At 31.8% G+C, this 16,950-nt stretch overlaps 1 pseudogene across 1 annotated transcript in view; it reads right to left on the bottom strand.

Annotated features, from left to right (window-relative positions):
• Positions 1–2,155: 2,155 nt before the first annotated feature.
• The window catches only part of LOC143223062 (Na(+)/H(+) exchanger beta-like), an 83,678-nt pseudogene continuing 68,883 nt past the window's right edge, over positions 2,156–16,950 (bottom strand). Inside the window, exons 23-26 of the transcript XR_013012641.1 lie at positions 14,658–14,687; positions 13,830–13,859; positions 10,148–10,314; positions 2,156–4,106 (exon numbers count right to left, since the gene is read on the bottom strand). The product of XR_013012641.1 is annotated as a Na(+)/H(+) exchanger beta-like (transcript). The remainder of the gene's footprint in view (positions 4,107–10,147; positions 10,315–13,829; positions 13,860–14,657; positions 14,688–16,950) is intronic.

The following is a 16,950-nucleotide window of genomic DNA, read 5'->3' as shown; positions in this document are numbered from 1 at the left end:
GAAGGAATGTGACATTGTAAAAACAAGTGGTGCTGATATGATGGAAGCAGCAGAAATAATGATTTAGATGAGACAAAGCCACTACATGAATAAAAACTTTGCAGCATAATATTTTTGTACACTCTGTTATTGCTGAAAAAATGACAGGGAAGAGATGATAGAGACACTCTTCAACATAAACCAAAACATGACTTTAATCAAGTGTTTACTGCAGAAGAGTAGCTCATAATGCAGAAATATTTCATAAAAGTTTTCAAATTTTTCTATGAACAAAGCAGAAACCAAGCTAGAAAGCTGATGTGTCAATTTTTCACACTTATCCATGTGTTTGACTGTGGTCGCAAGCTCATCGAGAGGTACAAGTTTGAACAAACACAACGTTAATAAATTTTTAGATCAGTTAAAAAATGTGATGAAGAGAATAAAGTTTGGTCCAGTGGTTTTACTATTTGCAAAGTGTTAGTAATTCCAAAATGATTGTTTTCTCAAATGGAAAAGGGTTGGTAAAATAATATTTGAAGAGTAAAGAAGCATTTGTCACTTTGTTGTGACTAATGCTGTTAAGTGCAGCTGGCAACAAATTTCACCCTTAATGGTGCTTCACTTCATAAATTTCCAAGATTATATAATAACTGGAGCCCTCCCCCTTCCTAGAAAATGTTTGTCTATCCAATTCTTCTGGATGGATGACAACACAGAACTTCATGGTACTTATGAAGCTATCCGTAAAATCCACTAAGTGATAAAAAAATGTCTCGTTTTTCTGTTGTCTGATAAACAAAATAGCCACATAGCAAGACATAAGTAGATCTTATTAAAAATGGCAGAGCAATGCTACCCCCTCCACACATATGTATTGTACCTGAAGTTAGGTACAGTAACTAGATTGATCAGGAAATGCTTAAACATCAGTTTAACCTTACTGTTATTTACTCCACTGTGCTTGCCATTTGTGCATTTTTCATTTCATTTTTTTGTTGCTGGAAGTAATTCAAATAAATCATAGTATTGTTTGACCCACTTATTAATTGGTTACCATTGGTATAGTTTATTTTACGTCAGGTGTTAAAGCCTAAAATAGTGTGATGAGGTGGAGTAGACTAAATGATAGTCAGTTCATACTGTGATAAAGTTTTTAATTACATAATTCTATGATGTCAGTTTCTGATTCATCCTCCTCTATCTAGTGACTCACTACTTCAACTTCAGAGTTGAGGTACATTGAATCACTTTGCAGTTTTTTATACATTCCTAAAAACATGAATTACTGGCAAAGATTCACAAAATAATTGACTTATCAGTATACCTAAGATACTTATGCATCATTTTCACACAGGTCATACCTCCAGCTAAAAGGTTATGGCTGGTATTAGAAAAACAATTGATCCACTGTGTCCAGGTAGGTCTTGCCTAAAGTTTCATAACTATCACAGTGATACTGTATGGCAAGTTTCACAGGATGCATTAATATTGGAAAGTATCACAAAACTTAAAACTTTCTAGAGTCATAATAACATGGCAAAGTTTCACATGATATACCAACACTAACTAAAATGCTTCACTGCTCAGAGAAATGTTGAAAAAATTTGTAAAACATAAATTATTAACACTATTAAGTAGAAAAGAAAGTGGCAAAAAAGGGTCTCATATAATTTTATATTATGTGATATCACTGTTTTTTGTGTATGTGTAAGACGAAAACTGATGATTAAAGCATACTTAACAGTTTAGTTGTGGATGATATAATTGTATTTACTAGCCAAATAGAATAAAAGTAAATCTTGTTGAAGTACTCATGTCAATAATCTTTGTAAAAGTAATGATAAATGCATGTTAAAGAGTAGCATTAGTGATGAGATAGTCAAGGATGCTGTTTTTGCAAATTAGTGAAAGATTTGATTCTCTGTTTAGAGTAAAAATACTAGTTTAATGTTAATACAACTGATAAGTATTGATGGTTATGGATTTCATCAGAATGACAGTTTAGTAAATTAAAGCAAGAAAAGTTTGTCATAAAGAAGATGAAAAAAAAAGGGGATTTCACCTAACCAGAAAATACTTGAATAAATTTGTATAAAAAATGATAAGATTAATTTTTCACAATAGTCTTAAAAATTTTCAAACTAAAAGTCAATATTTTTCTTAAAAAGCCTTATTATACACCCTACGTACACAAAGAAATCTTCATTATTTTTTGTATCACATGATTTTATTCTAAAATTACTGTCATATAAAATATGTAAACAGAAAATAATTTAAATCTGTTGTAATCATGGCTTATTCATCCAGAAAAGTCCTATATGCATTTATTGTTAAGTTGTGATTAAAAACAAATCTAAGTAAAAACAAAATTGTTTCTATTTTTATTATTAGGTTATGACAACAGTATTTGTAAATGAACAATTCACAATTTTATAGACAAAGGAATGTTTGCAAGAATGGAGGGGGACAGTAGCTCTCCCACTGAGTAGCCATTCCCTCACCTGAGACATAGATATGGTCTTGAAGGGTTTTTAAATGGAATATAACTCCAAATAACATGAGGCATGGCATATTAGGGTGCTGGAATTGCAGTCTGAGAGTTGCAGGTTCAAACCCCCATCTTACCAAACATGCTTACCCTTTCAACTGTAGGGGTGCTTAAATTTGATGGTGAATCCCACTATTCATTGGTAAAAGAGTAGCTCAAGAATTGGTGGTGGGTGGTGATGACTAGCTGCCTTCTCTCTAGTCTTTCACTGCTTAATTAGGGACAGCTAGCCTTTGTGTAGCTTTGCATGAAATTCAAAACAAAATAACTGATATGAAAGCATAACTTTTCTTTGGATCAAATGAAGTATCTATGATTAGATACAATATGAGGAGAATTAATGGTTGTTTGAAACAGAATCAGACCACCTTGAAGCTATGCAAAGAGAGATTGAAGTCATTTTGGATTTTTTGATAATGAAAAAGAATAAATAGATACTTATATTTTTGTAATAATACTTGAACTCTCTTCTCTGCCCCTTCCCTCAAACTAATCCTAGAAATGCTACTGCTTATTTATGGGTTGTGGTGACATAAAATGTCTAAATAAGACAAATTTTTGGATAAATGAATCCTTAATAGTTTCATTATTAGGTCATGATAATAAAGGATATCTTCAATGTTCTTACTGATATGAAGATGGCATAGAATATCTAAAAAATAATAACTCCAATGTTCATATTAAGTCATGATCATGAAGACTACCTACACAAAGTAATCCTCAATTTTTATGCTATTAGATCATGATGACATGGAATAGTTAAGTTTTACTTCTGTACACTGATTATTTTTAACTTAATTTTTTGTTAATGTGTGATAATGTCACATGAGGAAAATTTTAATTCAGAATTTTTTCTGTATTGATAATATAAGATTATTCAATAAAGTATGCTGAGTGGGAGTTAAAAAGCCCTCAGTATTGTTACAATGAAGAGATATCATACATAATTATCATAGAATTATTTAAAAATTATTAACGATAAGTTATTGATTTAAAAGGGTGTGTCATCTGTTTTATTAGGAGTAACTGGAGTTACTATTCGAACTTTTCTTCCTTCATGGCTTTCAGAATCATTAATACTTCCATCAGTAGGTTCTAATTCTTCTTTAATAATTTCAAATATGGCTGCAAGATGGTCTTCACTAATGCTTTCTCTGCTATTTGAGAGAGCCTGTTGTCGTTCTAAACGTGCACTGTGGTTTGCTGTTGTAGGTGATGAAACTTCACTGGATGCAGATTTTTCACGTGTTGATCTGCCACTCATGATTGATCTTCGTCTCTGTGCCCTTTCTAAAAATATGTTTGTTGCACTATCAAATAAAGGGTCATCTGTAAGTGACTGATAAAACAATGAGGTTTTCAGTGGTTGATGTTGAGGTTCAGTTTGTGGGGATGTACTAGCTGGCTCACTGCTACTACGACAATCAATGTCATTAACAGATGAAGCATTACTCTTCAGTCCTCTACTTAAAGCAGAAAGAGTTAGACGTTTGGTTCTGTTTCTTCTTGCACAAAGATGAGAAGCCAGTTCTTGCTGATCATCTCCTACTAAGTCAGGGTTATATTTTTGATGATACTGTAGAGGAAATTAATAAGGTACAAACATTAAAAAGTATCAGCACAATATAATATAACAATGATTTCTAACTGCAGTTCTGAATGGTTCACAACAAATAAAGTGATTAGGAAAAAACATCCAGCAACCTTAAGAACCAATGCAATAAAAAAGTACTTCTGAATTTTTCAGTCAAAAACATTTTCTATAAAAAATAGCTAATATGAGAACGTTGTTTTAACAGAAACAGACTTTAATTATTGTTAGTTCAAATAAAATTCAAATTACAAAACATTTACTTACACTACAGTTAATATTTAACTGCTAGGGTTTTCTTCAGTTGCCTCCTTTTCTCTTTACTCCAGTCTTTTATAACTCACATAGTTGTCCTTGATGATAACTGTCTTGTGACACTCTCTACCTATGTCAGTGTTGTATATAAGTACCTCACTGAAGTAATGTTATCACTTTTTCTCGACAAAGCATTCACTAACAGGTTTCTCTGAACTATGATCATTGGAGATGCTTTAATCGTTTTTCATGGTACCTAATTATTTTTGTAAAATTATTTTTAAAATTTATCTTTGTTCAGCAAGCTAATATATGGCATTAATTCCTGAATTATTGTTTCTAGCATGAAGTCAAATCAGGTGTCTCCTATCCTACCTCTGATATCTTGCATTACTCAATGAACAGCATGGGGAAAAGTCCCTTTATATGCAGTGAGATGGAAACATATATTCTGTCTAGTGGTATTTTTCCAAGGGACTATGAGGTTGCATTTGTGGGTGATCCTGGACATTCTGTAGAGAACTTATATTTGCTTTTTACAGCACCTTCCTTAATTCAGTTGGCTTTTCAGGAGACCAAATTGTAAACAACCAACTCAGGCTCCTTTTCGTCAGTTGGTAACATGATTGTGTGATGTTTTGGATCTTTTCTCAATTGCTTTTGAGTTTGTATCTTCCTTGATGGCAGTTAGGTCTGAGAGCAAATATTTCGTTCTCCTTCCATCCTCTGATATTGTGGTTCATATAGGGAGGTTTATTGCTCACTTACACAGATGGACAGCTATTCCTTGTCTGCCAAGTTTGTTGGAATGACATGCCCTACCACTACCAAATAGATGCATATTTTGACTCTCAAAGAACAAACCCACTACTGGAAATGTCGAGTTCCTGAATGGAGTCTGTAATCATGCTGAATAGATCATATTTTTCTATGATTCATCTGACTCCAACAACAGTGCTAAGATATCTATCATCTCTCCGACGATAATCAGAAGCTTCTCAGGGATCACCACATCAATTTAATAATAGGATAGGTCTATTGTTAGCACCTACCTTGATTTGATTGTCAGTTTCCACACTTTCTCTAGTACTGGAGGCATTCATCTACTTGCTGACATCCCTCAGGAGTTACATGAGGCCCCCTTTCTCTCACCTTTGATTTTTGGAATCAAAGGTTGATATTGTCTATCTGCATTCATCCCTGTTTTCACTGGTTTCTAGATTTCCTCAGACCCTTCAGCAGTTATAGTTCCATCTCTATTCAAGTGCCTCAACTTTAAAAATCAGCTTCTCATTTGACTAGTACCAAGATTAGATTATTTTCCATATCCACTAGATTCCAACGCTTGGACATAATGCTGCCATTGGTAACAGCAAGTACCATATGTTTGAGGAGACTGTGGGGCTCAGCTCCAAATATTCCTGGATGTGTGTGTGTAAAACCTTTATCATGGATTCATGGGTGCTACAAATCTTTTAGTCAGGATTTTTAGTCATTTAGTTCACATTTTCACCATTATTATTCCCCCAATCTGTAACATTTCCACCTCATGTAGAATTTCTGATTTTGGAACTACATTCCAGGGCTATCATAGATTTGTAGAATCATTCAACTTCTCTTATGGTTTTATTCCCATTTGTTTGTTGTGCCTATGAAGACAGGAAATTGGTGTCCAGCAATCCACCTTTTCATCTAAATCAGTTCCTAGATCCTCCAAAGTTTAAGGTGGAGTCATTTCTCACTATGCATTGGTATTTTTCACCATGACCAAGTTCAATGTCACCAATGCTCCTCTGCACATTCCCATAGAAGAGTTGTCCCACCACATTCTTCATTTTGTGCACAAGTGGTATGTGCTGCCATTCAGGGCTCTACATTTTGGACTAGCATCAGCACCATATATGTACCGCCAAATTGTACAAGCTTTTTATCATCACCTCAATTCCTTAGGCTTGTGCACACTATTAAACAGATAACTAGTTACTTCTGGCACAGTTTTATCAGTTGTCAGAACATTACATCCAGATTCTATTTTCAGAAGTAACCAAGGCAAGCTTTATTATCAGAGCCAAGAAATATAGTCTCAATCCATCACAATATAACACCCATCTGAGTGTCTTTTGTAATGTATCTCAGTCAACTTTAATCTCGCTCCACACTACAGAATATGCATTTCAATTCTTACTCCATCTACTTTCATTTTTGGGGATGTGGACATCACCCGAATTCATCATTCCTTTGGGATTGGTGTACATGAGATCCCTTCAATTGTATTTACACAATCAATGAATTATGATCAGCAATCTACTGGACCCTCCAATCCCCTTCTGCAGGATGAAAATTTTCAATCTTGAGCAATGGTTAGATCGAAACAATATTACAATAAGTGTTCCTTTGCCATCAATTCGTCCACAGATGTCATGTCTCATGAATAGGGGTACATATCTTAACAGTCAGGAATTCTGTGACCTATGGACAGGTTACAAAGCTTCCCTACACAATGATTTAGAAATTCTGTTCAAAGAATGATGTTTTAAGGTCTAGACTCACTAAGAGAAAATATCATCATGCTTCATTCAGACAATTCTATAGTGGTGTCTTATATTTCCCATCAAGAAAACACTTAGTTCTGGTCTCTGTTTTCGAAGCTTGAATCTTCTTCATTGGGTCTACTCTCATCATATCCTCTTACTACCTTGCCATGTTCCAGGGATAGTGAATTTGGCAGAAGATCAATTATCTTGATCAAAACAGATTCTCCCAACAGAATAGATGTTGCATCATGAAATTTTCTCTTAGATTTGCATTCAGTTTAGGAAATTGTTGATCAATGCATGTGTCACTCATTGAAACACTCATCTACCACTTTTGTCTCACGTACATCACCACTAAGCATTGGAAATGCATGCATTTAGTCAGGACTGAACAGGATTGTACTTGTATAGCTTCTCACAGATCTGTGTGTTACACAGAGTACTTGTTATAATTCATTCAACCTCTTGTAGGGTTCTTTTTTATAGCACCATATTGGCAGGTTTAACTGTAGGTTTTCACTTCTGCAGTACCTTCACCTCTTCCACATCCTCTTTGCCATCTCTGTTGAAACAGCAATGATCTGACATTGTATACCCAGGAAACCAAAAGCTCAAGCTTCATATATGGGGTTATGCAGTCATTTGTATGGCACTGGGTTTAACTTCTTTGGTTGCCATGTATCTATCTCAGTTTTTACAGTCTCATGATGAACATTTATCAGTTGAAATGGCATACATACTAATAACATTGTACTGTACTGCAAGGAGGTTGAACCCACTTTGTCCAGAGGTACTAACTGTAACTTGTTTTTTGACATGGCTATATGACAAGGGTTTTGCATCTTTCATAACTGCTTTATATAAGGCAGTCTAACTGACTACCTATGAATACCAAAGATAAAAATTATTTGAGTCCTCAGTGGTCTCCTACCGACTCATGTCATTTTAGAGCTTCATCCCAAACAACTGTTTCGGTCAGCTAACTGGGGTATTAAGCTGGTATTATTATGAGCTCTTTCTCACACCTGTTTGAACCCTTAGTTTTAAGGAACCATGTATTACCTTTCCCTTAAGGTTTATTTTTAGTTGCTGCTGACTTGCAGTCATTGCTGGTTGGAGTTACTTTAGCTTCAGGATTCTTTTCATTCTCTTATGTTCTCTTATAACTAGACAGGGCCTTCTTACCTAAAACACTGGTAGCCAGGGAAGGTAATAAAACCTTTTCACCAATTAATTTGAAAACTATTTCTCACTTATATAACCAATTGGATTCTAATTGTCTGTTATGTGCACTGAGGGCCTTGAAATGTTATGCTGTCTGCACATATCCTAGATTATAAGGTGCATCTTCACTACTAATACTGTCTCATCTTTACTTTCCAGGGTCTCTTACTTACCTTTTTTCACAGGATCCCACTTTGTGGTGAGTGTTGCCTAGGAAGGTGTGCTTTTATCAAACTAATTTTTCACTAACAACCACTAGCATAAATGAGGTGTTCCATGATAACACTTAGAGGCAGACTGGGAGGTATTACTGTACTCTGCTGGACTGCCACTCATAGACTATCATCAGTAAAACATAAGGGAATCTTGCCCATCTCTGCTGATTATTTGATTGAACAAATTGGAGCTGGTTTGCTTTTAAAAATTTAGGGAACTTGGTTTGCCTATTGCACTATTTCTCAGGTGTCCCCAAGGTCTATTACCCCTCCATATTTTACTAGAGGAGTAAGGGACCCCTTACCACCTAGTTTCCAGTTACTGGATGGGTGGACAAATGTTATTCCTCCATAGTGTTTGAATGAATTTCCTCCACTCAGAGAAGAGAGAAAATTGGAGGCCCTTCTACACAGGATTCTACTCATAATACAGGTTCAGGCATGATGCCTGGCTATGCTGTTGAGTTGAACAACTGGTTTAGTACATTGTTCATGAAAGAGAGTCCATTGTCTTTCATACTTTCAAATGCAGAGTGGTCCCATCCTGGGTCCTTGGTTGAGCACAATTTGTTTCATGTCCTCTCCCTAATCCAGGGACAAGTGAAATTTATCTTGTCCATGCAGTTGAAGAGTGAAGATGAATGTTCATAATTTTAGACTGGATGATTTCTGTTTCCTCAGGATGAGTATGACATATATGATCCCATCATTCTGACTTTTTTTTCTGACATGTTGCCTTTTGGACTTTTTCAAGTTGAAGAAAAGATTTGTCCACTTCAATTTTGCTTACTTTCTTGTCATGATTCCGATGACTTGGAATGTGTCACTCTATAGCTGTAGGTCTGGATGCACTCACAAGTGTAAATGTAAGATATATATATATAAACAACTGGAGCAAACAAGAGAAAATAAAATCAATGCTCAGATGAGCAAAGGAAGGAAACCTAGCAGTTAAATAATAGCTGTAGTATGAGAGGAGGTAAGTATTATTGGAAATACACTTTCAATTTAAGAAAATGTTAACTTATAAATTAAGTAGTGAAAATTTGGAAAAGAACAAGCTGTATGCTAAGTCAGTTAATGTCCTGTACCACATTAGTCTTCAACATTTTTGAGATTTGTTATAAACAACATTAGTCATTCTTAGATATTGTTCCAACATTGAAACTGCACTTGTTACAACTAATAACAGTAATGCCATCTGGTTTAAATTTTCTGAAAAAGATAAAATTCTGGTTTAAAAACTGTAACCATCCCACAGTAAGTCTATGAACTTATAACACTAAAAACTTGGTTTTGATGTTCTCAATAGGCATAACAAAAACAGCTCATAATGTATCATTTCACTTAACTACAAATAACCATAACATGCAAGTAGGAACAAAATCCATGCTTATTGTGTTTTGCAGAATATATATAGTAAAGTGCATTTATACAAAAAATTATAAAAATATATGAACTCATTTTAAAGTTTAATGGATACTTACACAAGTTTATGATAGCAATAATACATTTTAAGTACAAATGAAAATATAAGTCTTAATTAAAATATTAGCATCACATAAAAAAGTCATTTATTTAACTATAATAGACTTAGATATTGTTTTCAGTATTAATACAGTAAGAAAAAATTGAATATTTATATGTACTACAAAATAGAGACTATATGTTCTATTGTTCTTGCCATTATTTAAAGTTTAGTTGTCTTGAGCAACATTTTCCCCATAAATATCATAAAAGGATTGAACTTATTAAGTTACTTAGTCAACATATGACCTGTATACTAAAATCACTTCACCTTATAATATGGATTATTTTGAAAGGCTTTCCGCAAAACTTTTGAAGGGTCCATTTTTTCTGATTCTTGTGCTTTTCGACTGGATGATTTAAATGATGAACATCTTTGGTCTTGAGTCCTTTGATTACCTGTTGCTCCAACCTTATGTGGATGAAATCTTGGTTTCCCTACATGGATAAATGTTATTTTGTCCAGTTTATCAGAGATATTTATGGATGTATACTTGTTAAAACTTGAACTACATGCAGTTTAATCACACAGACAAAGTATCTTAGCATTATTGTTAACTGAGAAAAAAAAAAAATTGCCATAATAAACATTAACTGGAATGTCTGTCAGATTAAATATTTTTGGAGTTGTATTCACTTTATACACTGAAGAATCTGAAGTTAGAAGTTAAATATGTCAGATTTAGCATAACATTATTTTGCCCAATACTGTAATCTTAAAGATAACACATTTGTATACATCTATATGTACATAAAATAGTCTTATGTTCTATGTTTTTCACATCTTGAAATATCTTGATATATTTTTTGTTTACCACAAAGAATGTTTACGTGTACTGTGATGGTCAAGGTCTTAATATCTGGAACTTTCTTCAACCTTTAAGAAAAGATTAATTTACGCAAAAATTGAGCTATGCTAGAGCGTGTAAATATGTCTGTTAAGAGTGAATTAGTATGTTTTTTAACCATCCACACAAGTAACAGTTGGCAATAGAGAAGGGGGTTTATAATTGAGCAAATAAAGAACCTCAAGCTACTTAAAATCTGCAACATAAAGTTTGTTATAAATAACACTGATTAAATAATTTGTAAAATTCAAACCATGCAAATGTTTAGAACTTTGATTGTGAGATTTTGTTGTGTATGTATTAAATTCAGCATAAATGCTTTAATTTCAGTGTGGTTTTCTGTTACATTTATTGTAGAGTATGATATTTTATAAATTTATTATGTACTTGAAGAACTTGCAGCAGCAATTTTCTTAGAAATAAATTATTGTACAAAACCAGCAAGAAAAAGAAAGAACAGATACGAGTAATTTTCTGCTAGTTTTATATCACTAAAAGTATTTTATTCCTCTCTGAACTTTTGTCTTTGCTTAAAAATTTAGCCTTCTACCCTAGACTTTAAAGAATCATAACTCAGACATAGTAAACCTTAGTATCAAAATTAATTTCCACTTCCAAAGATGTTGACCGTAACCAGCAGGTGAAGCTCAAAAATAGTAAGTCTAGGGACGTATACTGCTAGAAATTGGGTTTTGATACCTGCAGAACACAGATAATCCACTGTGCAGTTTCAAGTTGTACTTAAAAACAGCAACAACTACTATAATAATTTTAGAGTACTGTATAGAAGTAAATTTAAAAAAACATATTCTATCTTTATGACATATTGAAATAATACAAAAGAGTAATCAGTAAATTATTTATATCTGCAGATTATTATATTAAGTTCTTGAGTGTTGCTAGCTCTGAAGGGGATGCTGTTAATTTACAAAAGGATTTAAATAATTTATTGAATTAGACATATAAATGGCAGATGGGTTTTAATTATAATAAATGCAAGATAATGCATGCAGGTTATCATAATTGAAATTACAAATATAATTTGGATGGGAATAGCCTTAACAATGTTAAGAAAGAAATGGATCTTGGTGTAATGGTCAATCAGTCTCTAAGGCCATCCAAACAGTGTACTGTTGCTAGTGATAGGGCAAATAGGATTTTTGGTTTTATATGCATAAATATTGAATACAAGTCTGAAGAGGTTATAATTTCAAAGAGCAGGTCAACTGGCTAGGCTATATTTGGAATACTGTGGTTCCTTACCATAGGAAGACATTAAATTGTTGAAAAGCATTCATAGAAGAGTTACTAAAATGGTCCTAAGGATGGATGGGTTGTCATATGAGAGGCTGAAATCTCTCAAACAGTTTTCTGTTGAAATAAAATGAGTTAGGGGAGATCTGACTGAGGTGTTTAAGATTGTAAAGGGAATTGATAGTATTGATACATCATCATTTTTTATATTTACCAGTTAGAGTAGTAGGACTAGGAGTCATCTTCAGCTAAGACTTTTTTTTTTCCTAATAGGGTAGTTGGGTTGCATTTTGAAATGGGTTGCCTTTAGATGTTATGGAAGCAGTAAATTTAAATGAGTTTAAGAGAAGGCTTTATGAGTGTATGAAAGATAAGGGCTGGCTTTAATTTTTTGTTTAAATTTAATTTAGTTTAGAGTATAGAACAGCCAAGATGGACTAATAGGTCCCATGTTGTTCCAAAATGTTATTTTATACGTTAATGCAAATATACATAATAGGCTCTCTGCATACTTTCTACTGTGAGAAATCACACCCCAAATTTTAGTATTGTAAGTTGTTAAAATTGCCACTAACTTACCAAGAAACTTATGGTATACTAGCTGATGTAGCTGTTAAATGCACAGGAAGGACAAAGAAGTGTGGGGATGACACTGAGAGAGAGTCAGATCTAAACACTGACCCCTAAGTATCTTCCCAGTGAATACTAAGGGTACATGCTAGGTTTGGTGGCTATCCACCTTGCTGTTTGCTAGTTATGAATAGACATACATAGAGACTTTTGTCACACAAATTATTTAGATTATCAACAGTCCTCTATAATCTGTACAAAATACTTTGTTTTCAAGATTTATTCTAAAGAGATCATGCAGTAAGTAATAAAAACAAATTTATTCTTGTCTACTACACCATAAAGAACTATTTCAGAACATATAACAACGAAATTGACATTAAGGTATGCATACCTAAAATCAGGCACAATTATTGAATATTTATAAGTGAAAAAAAAGTGTATAAAAATCATAAGTCCAGAAATAAATAATCTAGACCATACATTTTTAGATATATATATATATTCATTTTACTTCCTCTGTTACAACTACATTTAAAATGTATTTAATATAACAAAGCAAACAAAACTACTAATATACTTAATTTTACTGAAGATGAAAATATTAAAAACATGACAGGTACGTTTTTTAAAACAATTTTTCCTTTTTGTTTATTAAAATGTGTATAAATTTATTTATGTGAAGGAAAATGATTTTTATATATTAAAGCTTTATGAATGTATATTTGTACCACAGCACAATTCCTGGGTTGTTGAAATACTATGAAACAACAAAATATTATACTTTCCAAAATGTACTGCCATCCAGAGTACTGGTGGGGGTCATTGGGCATTTGCCCAGTTGCCAGGAGCACCAGTTTCTCTGAATATACTAGTTATCCCAGTCACAAAAAATATATTGACATAATGTAGATTAATACTAGCTATCACATATTATGCCATCTTTATAATATACATTTGTTGAAATGAACAGACATATATAATAAGTAACTAAATATTAATTCAAAAACTAAAATGAAAGTAAGATATTAATAAAATTTAATGATACATATATTTGTTTGTATGGCAATTATTAAATAGTCTGTTACTCATTTAAGTGGTATTGGAACTGCATTGTATCTCTTAGGGAACAAGTTTTCTCTTGCAGTTTTATATTAACAAATAAAACATGTCTAAAATGCATAACAAATTTAACTTTTAATTTTGAAAAACATCTTAAAATAGTCTATGATATTCAAAAACAAAAAACCTGAAGAAGCAAGTTTATATTAATTGACTCACCTAATGAATAGGCTTGAAAACGCCACACAGCTTTAAAAACAAAGATAGTAAAATCATAATTGAAGAAAAAAAGTAAAGTAAGAAACTTATCAAATTGATATACATTAGTATATTGAAACAAATATAATAAAACTATATAAATAAAATTAAATAAAATTAAAATAACAACGCTGCAATAAAGTTTAAAATTTTAACATCCTGTTAAACATATTTCAAACAGAACTTCAATAAAAGTCAGCATTAAAATTATCTGTACTTAAAAAAAATCTTAATTAAAAATGATGACATAATGTTGAAATAAACAAGTTAGGACTGCATGTGTTTAACAAAAGAATCTTTGTTTTATTATTATTATTATTATACACAAAATGTATTAGTGAAATGCATAGAAAAGTATGTTTCTAATAAAGAACTTAATTTTTCTGGAAGAAACAACTTTAGTTCTGCATGTCTGTAAAATATAAATACATTTACGTTTTGTCTAGTGTTCTGTTATATATTAAGTAAAATAAATTGATTACATTATGTTCAAAATAAACACATATCATAATGATCAATGCTTTAGAAAAATTGTAATTTCAAGAAATTAGATTTATGTAGGATATAAGGAAGGCACAACATGCAGGAAAGACTAGATTGTCTTTGATTTCTTACTGAAAGCACAAACATTTTAAGTTTTTTAAGGTTAGTGTAACAGAAACATTCAATAAACTGTGATTCAAGCTCAGTGAGAAACAGAGAAGAACTGTTAGTACATGAAACAGTTTTTGTGAAACTGAGGCAGCATAGAAAAATTATGAAAACACGTCAACTAAGAATTGTACTTACCATTCAGTTTAACTTTGGCTCTCTTCATGGCTAGAATAAAATTAAAGTGCTTATTTTAGTGATAGCTTGGATTCAAATTACATTCTTTAAGTGAGGATTATTAAATGATTGGATATCTAATATATAATAAGCCTTATCTGACTTATTAAATGTGATTTAAAATATGTTATATCTCTCCTATCCAAGTTAATATAGCACTTATTAACCAAATAATCCAAGTATACTCTGATCATCAGTCTTGTGTTTGTCTGTAAAACAACAGAAATCAAATCCCAATTTGTAGTTATATTATAATGAGTTCCAATTATCAGTTAATTATTTTTAAAGTCTGACTGATGTTTTATTTAAATAACATGTATACCCTGCTTAACAAGGCAAGTTATACATACCTAAAAAAACTAAGTTCATCAGTTAATTATCTTTCCATATTTTCCATTTCATACTATAACTGGCTATCAATAAACTGTTAAACAAACATAAAATGTGACTATAATACAGAAATCTATTCATATACCTAAAATATATTCAATGTGAAATATGGCAATTTTTTATAGAGCCTTTAACACACAACAGCACAATCTTTTACATAAAACAATACCATCTAGATAATTGTTGTCACTGGAAAAATCTAAACAAAAACTTCAGTACAAACTAGATTAACATCTAAGGTCCTTTTAACACAAGTCAACTAGGTAATCTCCAGAGAATCCTCACTGCAGATCATAGCAATCACTGGAGAAACTTCATCACAGTTCAAACCTCTCTATAAAATCTTCAAAGACTAGGGCAATCATCAGAGTATATTCAATATTCACTTATTCAATTTCTAAAAATTCTTAAACACAAAATAGGAAAGATTGTAAATAATCATTATCCCTTTCCATATGGGTCATAGGTCAAAGGCTGTGCCCTCATAATTGTTGACTTGCATTCAAAGTTTTAGGGAACTACTATTTCATAACTTTATGTAAATAAGTTACCATTAATTGTATATTGTAATTCAGCTTTTAGTATTATACATTATTTCATTCCTTAATCTAAAAGTGAATATTAAAAAAGACATTTAAAAGTCAATTTTCTTTGTGTCGCTTGATATGTTAAATACAGCACAGGTTAAAATAAATTTTTGTTTTATCAAAATACTTAATATATAGTTTTGTACAAATTAGGAAATCAAATTAGTGATACTGATAAGCTAGAATATAAAATAAGAACCTCATATATTTTTATTTTGTTGAGATGTGGCTTATGCACTGAATCAAACATGGTGACCCAGTTCAACTCTTTCCATTTTTGGAAACAGTCCCTTACATACTCTTGCTATGGTATATGACATGTGAATAACCAATGATCAACTTAGAAATTTGTCAGAGTGGTTTTCTCAGCCGTTTTATCTGTGAAAAGGCTTCCACATTCTTTCAAACAAAGATTTCTAGAAGGTAGGTTGTGTCTTTTGTCTGCTCAATATTTCATATTTTTTTTAGATAGAAATACAACTTAGTTATTAAGCTTGGTAAATTGAAGTGGAATTCTATGGTATTAATATAATAATTAAGATGTTTTTAGTTATTCAACTGTATATATAAAACCAAAAATATTTCATTTTATATCCTTCATGTGGGAAATTTTAAAAGGCTTAGCAACCTGTGTCAAGCAGCAACTAAGTACAAAGTTCTTAGCTAGAAGAGATAATTATTTATTTCACTTCTTTAATTTCTGTTTTTGCATTCATCAAAATAAGTTTAATAACTTATTTCTAAATAGTAGTAATCTATATACATATATAATGTAAAATAATTGAAATATGACTGTATGTTGCAAAATACTAGTCTACTAAAATACACCCTAGACAAGGTCACTTTGTAAAGACTAAAGGTCAGTTTTATATTATTGGATATGATAACATAAGTGCACATGTGCTGCATCATTGTAACTTCTGTACTGTTAGCCAGACATGGCTGAGAAGTCAATATAACAAAAATAATAAGTATATATAAAAGTATAATGTTATAAAGTGTAAGCTATTTAGTTTAAACATTTACATGTTACAATTTCTGCTGTCATTCTAGAATAAAAAAAGCATAATTTATACTTATTTCCTAACTTTTTATGGTGGTTACAAGATTAATCAAACCTAACACATCTATGCAGAGATTCATTAGTGAAAATAACATATAAAATATAAAGTTTTTCTTAAGAGACCTTTGATAGCTGTCTGGACATTATAAAGATTTTGCATTTGAAATTTGAAAATAATCTGACACATAAAAGTATTTTTAATATTAAAATGAAA

The sequence above is a fragment of the Tachypleus tridentatus genome, chromosome 8 (assembly GCF_004210375.1).
Source record: "Tachypleus tridentatus isolate NWPU-2018 chromosome 8, ASM421037v1, whole genome shotgun sequence".
Classification (NCBI taxonomy): Eukaryota; Metazoa; Arthropoda; class Merostomata; order Xiphosura; family Limulidae; genus Tachypleus; species Tachypleus tridentatus.
This window is presented reverse-complemented; position numbering and strand designations above follow the sequence as displayed.